This window comes from Bufo bufo, chromosome 3 (assembly GCF_905171765.1).
Source record: "Bufo bufo chromosome 3, aBufBuf1.1, whole genome shotgun sequence".
Lineage (NCBI taxonomy): Eukaryota > Metazoa > Chordata > Amphibia > Anura > Bufonidae > Bufo > Bufo bufo.
The window spans coordinates 256474168-256482492 of NC_053391.1; positions in this window are offsets into that span (position 1 = coordinate 256474168).

The window sequence follows — 8325 nt, forward strand, 5'->3', positions numbered from 1 at the left end:
CAGTTATAGCTTTAATCACAGAATGACACTTCTATCAGCACGCTAGCGTGTGTCTTAGGTTTTTCTGAATGATACTATCAATAACTTTAATGGAAGATTTTCTTTTTGGGATAGATTTCAAGTAGGCCTGAAATACCACAAACTAGTTATTTTCAGAATGGCAAATTTGGGAATGCTTTTTCAACCCAGAACAAAAAGTCTGCTTTGACGGTCACTACAAATAACTTGACCAGCTAAAACTGTGCAGATTTGGTTGAATAGAGATGTGAGACCTGTTTTTTTTTTGCGCTGTGTGACAGTTATAGCTTTAATCACAGAATGACACTTCTATCAGCACGCTAGCGTGTGTCTTAGGTTTTTCTGAATGATACTATCAATAACTTTAATGGAAGATTTTCTTTTTGGGATAGATTTCAAGTAGGCCTGAAATACCACAAACTAGTTATTTTCAGAATGGCAAATTTGGGAATGCTTTTTCAACCCAGAACAAAAAGTCTGCTTTGACGGTCACTACAAATAACTTGACCAGCTAAAACTGTGCAGATTTGGTTGAATAGAGATGTGAGACCTGTTTTTTTTTTGCGCTGTGTGACAGTTATAGGTTTAATCACAGAATGACACTTCTATCAGCACGCTAGCGTGTGTCTTAGGTTTTTCTGAATGATACTATCAATAACTTCAATGGAAGATTTTCTTTTTGGGATAGATTTCAAGTAGGCCTGAAATACCACAAACTAGTTATTTTCAGAATGGCAAATTTGGGAATGCTTTTTCAACCCAGAACAAAAAGTCTGCTTTGACGGTCACTACAAATAACTTGACCAGCTAAAACTGTGCAGATTTGGTTGAATAGAGATGTGAGACCAGTTTTTTTTTGCGCTGTGTGACAGTTATAGCTTTAATCACAGAATGACACTTCTATCAGCACGCTAGCGTGTGTCTTAGGTTTTTCTGAATGATACTATCAATAACTTTAATGGAAGATTTTCTTTTTGGGATAGATTTCAAGTAGGCCTGAAATACCACAAACTAGTTATTTTCAGAATGGCAAATTTGGGAATGCTTTTTCAACCCAGAACAAAAAGTCTGCTTTGACGGTCACTACAAATAACTTGACCAGCTAAAACTGTGCAGATTTGGTTGAATAGAGATGTGAGACCTGTTTTTTTTTGCGCTGTGTGACAGTTATAGGTTTAATCACAGAATGACACTTCTATCAGCACGCTAGCGTGTGTCTTAGGTTTTTCTGAATGATACTATCAATAACTTTAATGGAAGATTTTCTTTTTGGGATAGATTTCAAGTAGGCCTGAAATACCACAAACTAGTTATTTTCAGAATGGCAAATTTGGGAATGCTTTTTCAACCCAGAACAAAAAGTCTGCTTTGACGGTCACTACAAATAACTTGACCAGCTAAAACTGTGCAGATTTGGTTGAATAGAGATGTGAGACCTGTTTTTTTTTGCGCTGTGTGACAGTTATAGCTTTAATCACAGAATGACACTTCTATCAGCACGCTAGCGTGTGTCTTAGGTTTTTCTGAATGATACTATCAATAACTTTAATGGAAGATTTTCTTTTTGGGATAGATTTCAAGTAGGCCTGAAATACCACAAACTAGTTATTTTCAGAATGGCAAATTTGGGAATGCTTTTTCAACCCAGAACAAAAAGTCTGCTTTGACGGTCACTACAAATAACTTGACCAGCTAAAACTGTGCAGATTTGGTTGAATAGAGATGTGAGACCTGTTTTTTTTTTGCGCTGTGTGACAGTTATAGGTTTAATCACAGAATGACACTTCTATCAGCACGCTAGCGTGTGTCTTAGGTTTTTCTGAATGATACTATCAATAACTTTAATGGAAGATTTTCTTTTTGGGATAGATTTCAAGTAGGCCTGAAATACCACAAACTAGTTATTTTCAGAATGGCAAATTTGGGAATGCTTTTTCAACCCAGAACAAAAAGTCTGCTTTGACGGTCACTACAAATAACTTGACCAGCTAAAACTGTGCAGATTTGGTTGAATAGAGATGTGAGACCTGTTTTTTTTTGCGCTGTGTGACAGTTATAGCTTTAATCACAGAATGACACTTCTATCAGCACGCTAGCGTGTGTCTTAGGTTTTTCTGAATGATACTATCAATAACTTTAATGGAAGATTTTCTTTTTGGGATAGATTTCAAGTAGGCCTGAAATACCACAAACTAGTTATTTTCAGAATGGCAAATTTGGGAATGCTTTTTCAACCCAGAACAAAAAGTCTGCTTTGACGGTCACTACAAATAACTTGACCAGCTAAAACTGTGCAGATTTGGTTGAATAGAGATGTGAGACCTGTTTTTTTTTTGCGCTGTGTGACAGTTATAGGTTTAATCACAGAATGACACTTCTATCAGCACGCTAGCGTGTGTCTTAGGTTTTTCTGAATGATACTATCAATAACTTTAATGGAAGATTTTCTTTTTGGGATAGATTTCAAGTAGGCCTGAAATACCACAAACTAGTTATTTTCAGAATGGCAAATTTGGGAATGCTTTTTCAACCCAGAACAAAAAGTCTGCTTTGACGGTCACTACAAATAACTTGACCAGCTAAAACTGTGCAGATTTGGTTGAATAGAGATGTGAGACCTGTTTTTTTTTGCGCTGTGTGACAGTTATAGCTTTAATCACAGAATGACACTTCTATCAGCACGCTAGCGTGTGTCTTAGGTTTTTCTGAATGATACTATCAATAACTTCAATGGAAGATTTTCTTTTTGGGATAGATTTCAAGTAGGCCTGAAATACCACAAACTAGTTATTTTCAGAATGGCAAATTTGGGAATGCTTTTTCAACCCAGAACAAAAAGTCTGCTTTGACGGTCACTACAAATAACTTGACCAGCTAAAACTGTGCAGATTTGGTTGAATAGAGATGTGAGACCTGTTTTTTTTTGCGCTGTGTGACAGTTATAGCTTTAATCACAGAATGACACTTCTATCAGCACGCTAGCGTGTGTCTTAGGTTTTTCTGAATGATACTATCAATAACTTTAATGGAAGATTTTCTTTTTGGGATAGATTTCAAGTAGGCCTGAAATACCACAAACTAGTTATTTTCAGAATGGCAAATTTGGGAATGCTTTTTCAACCCAGAACAAAAAGTCTGCTTTGACGGTCACTACAAATAACTTGACCAGCTAAAACTGTGCAGATTTGGTTGAATAGAGATGTGAGACCTGTTTTTTTTTGCGCTGTGTGACAGTTATAGGTTTAATCACAGAATGACACTTCTATCAGCACGCTAGCGTGTGTCTTAGGTTTTTCTGAATGATACTATCAATAACTTTAATGGAAGATTTTCTTTTTGGGATAGATTTCAAGTAGGCCTGAAATACCACAAACTAGTTATTTTCAGAATGGCAAATTTGGGAATGCTTTTTCAACCCAGAACAAAAAGTCTGCTTTGACGGTCACTACAAATAACTTGACCAGCTAAAACTGTGCAGATTTGGTTGAATAGAGATGTGAGACCTGATTTTTTTTGCGCTGTGTGACAGTTATAGCTTTAATCACAGAATGACACTTCTATCAGCACGCTAGCGTGTGTCTTAGGTTTTTCTGAATGATACTATCAATAACTTTAATGGAAGATTTTCTTTTTGGGATAGATTTCAAGTAGGCCTGAAATACCACAAACTAGTTATTTTCAGAATGGCAAATTTGGGAATGCTTTTTCAACCCAGAACAAAAAGTCTGCTTTGACGGTCACTACAAATAACTTGACCAGCTAAAACTGTGCAGATTTGGTTGAATAGAGATGTGAGACCTGTTTTCTTTTTGCGCTGTGTGACAGTTATAGCTTTAATCACAGAATGACACTTCTATCAGCACGCTAGCGTGTGTCTTAGGTTTTTCTGAATGATACTATCAATAACTTTAATGGAAGATTTTCTTTTTGGGATAGATTTCAAGTAGGCCTGAAATACCACAAACTAGTTATTTTCAGAATGGCAAATTTGGGAATGCTTTTTCAACCCAGAACAAAAAGTCTGCTTTGACGGTCACTACAAATAACTTGACCAGCTAAAACTGTGCAGATTTGGTTTAATAGAGATGTGAGACCTGTTTTTTTTTTGCGCTGTGTGACAGTTATAGGTTTAATCACAGAATGACACTTCTATCAGCACGCTAGCGTGTGTCTTAGGTTTTTCTGAATGATACTATCAATAACTTTAATGGAAGATTTTCTTTTTGGGATAGATTTCAAGTAGGCCTGAAATACCACAAACTAGTTATTTTCAGAATGGCAAATTTGGGAATGCTTTTTCAACCCAGAACAAAAAGTCTGCTTTGACGGTCACTACAAATAACTTGACCAGCTAAAACTGTGCAGATTTGGTTGAATAGAGATGTGAGACCTGTTTTTTTTTGCGCTGTGTGACAGTTATAGGTTTAAACACAGAATGACACTTCTATCAGCACGCTAGCGTGTGTCTTAGGTTTTTCTGAATGATACTATCAATAACTTTAATGGAAGATTTTCTTTTTGGGATAGATTTCAAGTAGGCCTGAAATACCACAAACTAGTTATTTTCAGAATGGCAAATTTGGGAATGCTTTTTCAACCCAGAACAAAAAGTCTGCTTTGACGGTCACTACAAATAACTTGACCAGCTAAAACTGTGCAGATTTGGTTGAATAGAGATGTGAGACCTGTTTTTTTTTGCGCTGTGTGACAGTTATAGGTTTAATCACAGAATGACACTTCTATCAGCACGCTAGCGTGTGTCTTAGGTTTTTCTGAATGATACTATCAATAACTTTAATGGAAGATTTTCTTTTTGGGATAGATTTCAAGTAGGCCTGAAATACCACAAACTAGTTATTTTCAGAATGGCAAATTTGGGAATGCTTTTTCAACCCAGAACAAAAAGTCTGCTTTGACGGTCACTACAAATAACTTGACCAGCTAAAACTGTGCAGATTTGGTCGAATAGAAATGTCAGGTCTATTTTTTAGGCGCTGGGTGACAGGCTCAACTTGCCCCTGATGTAATATATGGCCAAAAAATAACCAGACTGTTGATGGTTAAATGCACTTCGGTGACACAGGCTCAGCCTGCAGCTGATGTAGTATATGCCCAAAAAATAATCAGACTGTTGATGGTTAAATGCTACTTGGGTGAAACAGGCTCAGCCTGCAGCTGATGTAGTATATGGCCAAAAAATAACTAGACTGTTGATGGTTAAATGCACTTCGGTGACACAGGCTCAGCCTGCAGCTGATGTAGGATATAGCACAAAATAACCACACTATCGATGGTTAAATACACTTGGTGATAGCTCGTGCTGGCGCACCACAAGTCACAAAATGGCCGCCGATCATCCCAGAAAAAAAGTGATCTAAAAACGCTCTGGGCAGCCTCAAAAAAGTGAGCAAGTCAATAATAGCACTTCAATGATCCACAGCTGCAGATCGATCACAGAATGAAGTCTTTTGGAGGAGTTAATCTGCCTAATCTCGCCCTAACATCGCAGATGCAACCTCTCCCTATACTGATCATAGCAGAGTGACGTGCGGCGCTACGTGACTCCAGCTTAAATAGAGGCTGGGTCACATGGTGCACTGGCCAATCACAGCCATGCCAATAGTAGGCAAGGCTGTGATGGCCTCTTGGGGCAAGTAGTATGACGCTTGTTGATTGGCTGCTTTGCAGCCTTTCAAAAAGCGCCAAGAAAGCGCCGAACACCGAACCCGAACCCGGACTTTTACGAAACGATACAGTTCGGGTTCGCTCATCCCTAGTCATAAGTTAACATTAGACAGTTTATTAGTTAAATACCTGGTTATGGTTGGCTTTATGGATTGTAACATGCAAAGAGCTGTGCCTGTAATGCCGTGTGCAGTACTGACTAACTGCCGGGGTCCAGTACTCAGAAGGATACAGTAGTACTTCAGTGGTATCTCAGCTGACTTTTAGATGATACACATGTGGGGGCCCAGTCATTATATGATGACTCTGAATCAGTGACACTGCCGTCTATATCAGAATCAGAGTGGTAAGTTTAAGATATATTGCCTCTTATCTACCAAAGAATCATCCCTGCTCAGTCAAATTGCTGATACATGGGCAGAAGCTTTGGTCAATAGTATATTAACAGTGATGTTATATCTGGGCAAATTTACCTGTGAAGCGGTATTTTCTGTCAGTGTGCTGCGTCCGATGGCCTCCCGGCGTCTGCAACATTACAGAGCGTCGGTCAGCCACGTCGGGCGCTTTAAAGTAACCGCCGGCTGATTACGTCACAGAATCACGTGATCGGAACTTGATCATGTGATGCATCACTGTCATGGTCTTACCTGCTTGCTGCTCTCCTTCGTTTGACATGTGCTGGCGGCCATCTTGGGTCCTGGGTTTCTTGTAGCCTTCCACCCTGCGGCTCCTCCTTCCCCTGGGAGGAGCTGGATGCCTAGCTCATATATATAGGAGGTCTGTGGCTTCAGTTCCTTGCTTGGTCCTCTTGTGTTCACATGCTTCTAAGACTGCTGCTGCTTCTGGTTCCTGATCCTGGCTTCGTCTGACTACCCTGCTGGTTCCTGATCCTGGCTTCGTCTGACTACCCTGCTGGTTCCTGATCCTGGCTTCGTCTGACTACCCTGCTGGTTCCTGATCCTGGCTTCGTCTGACTACCCTTCTGGTTCCTGACCTCTGGCTTCGCAAAGACTCTGCTCGGTTTCACCATCCGTTTGGACTTTTGCTTTACAGCTTTATTTTCAATAAAGCCTTCTATTTTCACTTATCTCTTGTTGTACGTCTGGTTCATGGTTCCGTGACATTAGGACCAAGCCATGAATTCTGACGGTACAGGGCCATCCTCGCTACCCACGCTGGTTGCCAGACTTGATCAGCAGGATCACCTGTTGGGTCGGTTCGCTGTGGCGTTGCAAACCCTGCTTGAACGCACGGCTCATTTCGCTCCCGTTGCCGATGGGTCGGTTGTCGCTCCTGGGCTCGCTCCTACTGCCGCTCCGGTTGTTGCGCCAGAGTCTACCCCGACACCTGTTGTTGCGCCTGCGGTGTTTCGGGGTATGACCGGTTCTGCCCCTCTTCCACAGCGCTTTGGGGGAGAGCCAACTCAGTGCCGAGGTTTCCTTAACCAGGTGGGCATTTATTTCGAGTTGCTGCCACATGCCTTTCCTACTGAGAGATCAAAGGTGGGCTTCTTGATCTCGCTGCTCTCGGACAAGGCCTTGGCCTGGGCCAGCCCTTTATGGGAGAACAACAATCCGGTGGTTGCCGAGTTTTCCGGTTTTGTTGCTTCTCTTCGGAAGGTATTCGATGTGCCGGCTCGTGCTGCCTCTGCTGCGAAGCTCCTTATGTCCATCAGACAGGGTTCACGATCCGTAGCTGAATACGCCATTGAGTTTCGTACCCTGGCAGCAGAGGTGGGCTGGAATAATGAGGCTCTGCTCGCTGCTTTCTCTCATGGTCTCTCGGATGCCTTGAAGGATGAGGTTGCAGCTAAGGACCTACCAGTTGAGCTCGAGTCTCTTATTTCTTTCCTGATTTTGATTGACACCAGACTCAGGGAGAGACCTTCCTTTAAGGAGAACCTGCGGAGGTCTTCTAACAGATTGGTGCCTACGTTTGCTGTCCCACCCGTGCCTCCCTCTCCTCCCACGCCTCCTGGGGATGACTTGTCTGGGGGTGAACCCATGCAGCTGGGGTTTGCTCGCCTGTCCGAGGGGGAGAGGGCACTCCGGAGACGCGAGGGCCGATGCATGTACTGTGGTCTCGGTGGGCATTTTCGGTTGGCATGTCCGAAACGTCCGGGAAACGCTCGTACCCTGAGATCCTGTCGGGGGCAGATCTTGGGTGGAGTCTCCTCGTCCCCGGTTTCCCGTGTTGACAAACCACTGATCACTGTTGTCCTCTCCTGGGTCGGGGGCTCGGTGACGACCCAGGCGTTGGTGGACTCTGGTGCTGGTGGTTTGTTCATTGATAGTGTGTTCGCTGCCGCCAATTCCATTCCTCTGCAGGCTCGAGGTTCCCCACTGGCTCTTGAGGCGATAGACGGCAGACCCCTTCTGCCGCCACACGTGACTCATGAGACCCTTCCAGTGGGGATAGCCATTGGCGCCGTTCACAGAGAGTCGGTCTGCCTCCAGGTTATTTCGTCTCCACACTACTCGGTGGTCTTGGGGTACCCCTGGCTCCAGAAGCATAATCCGACTTTCGATTGGAGATCGGTCGAGATCCTCTCGTGGTCACCGCAGTGTGGGGCTAGTTGCATCCATGGGTCTGTCAAGTTGCTGTGTACTTCCTCGGACTCTC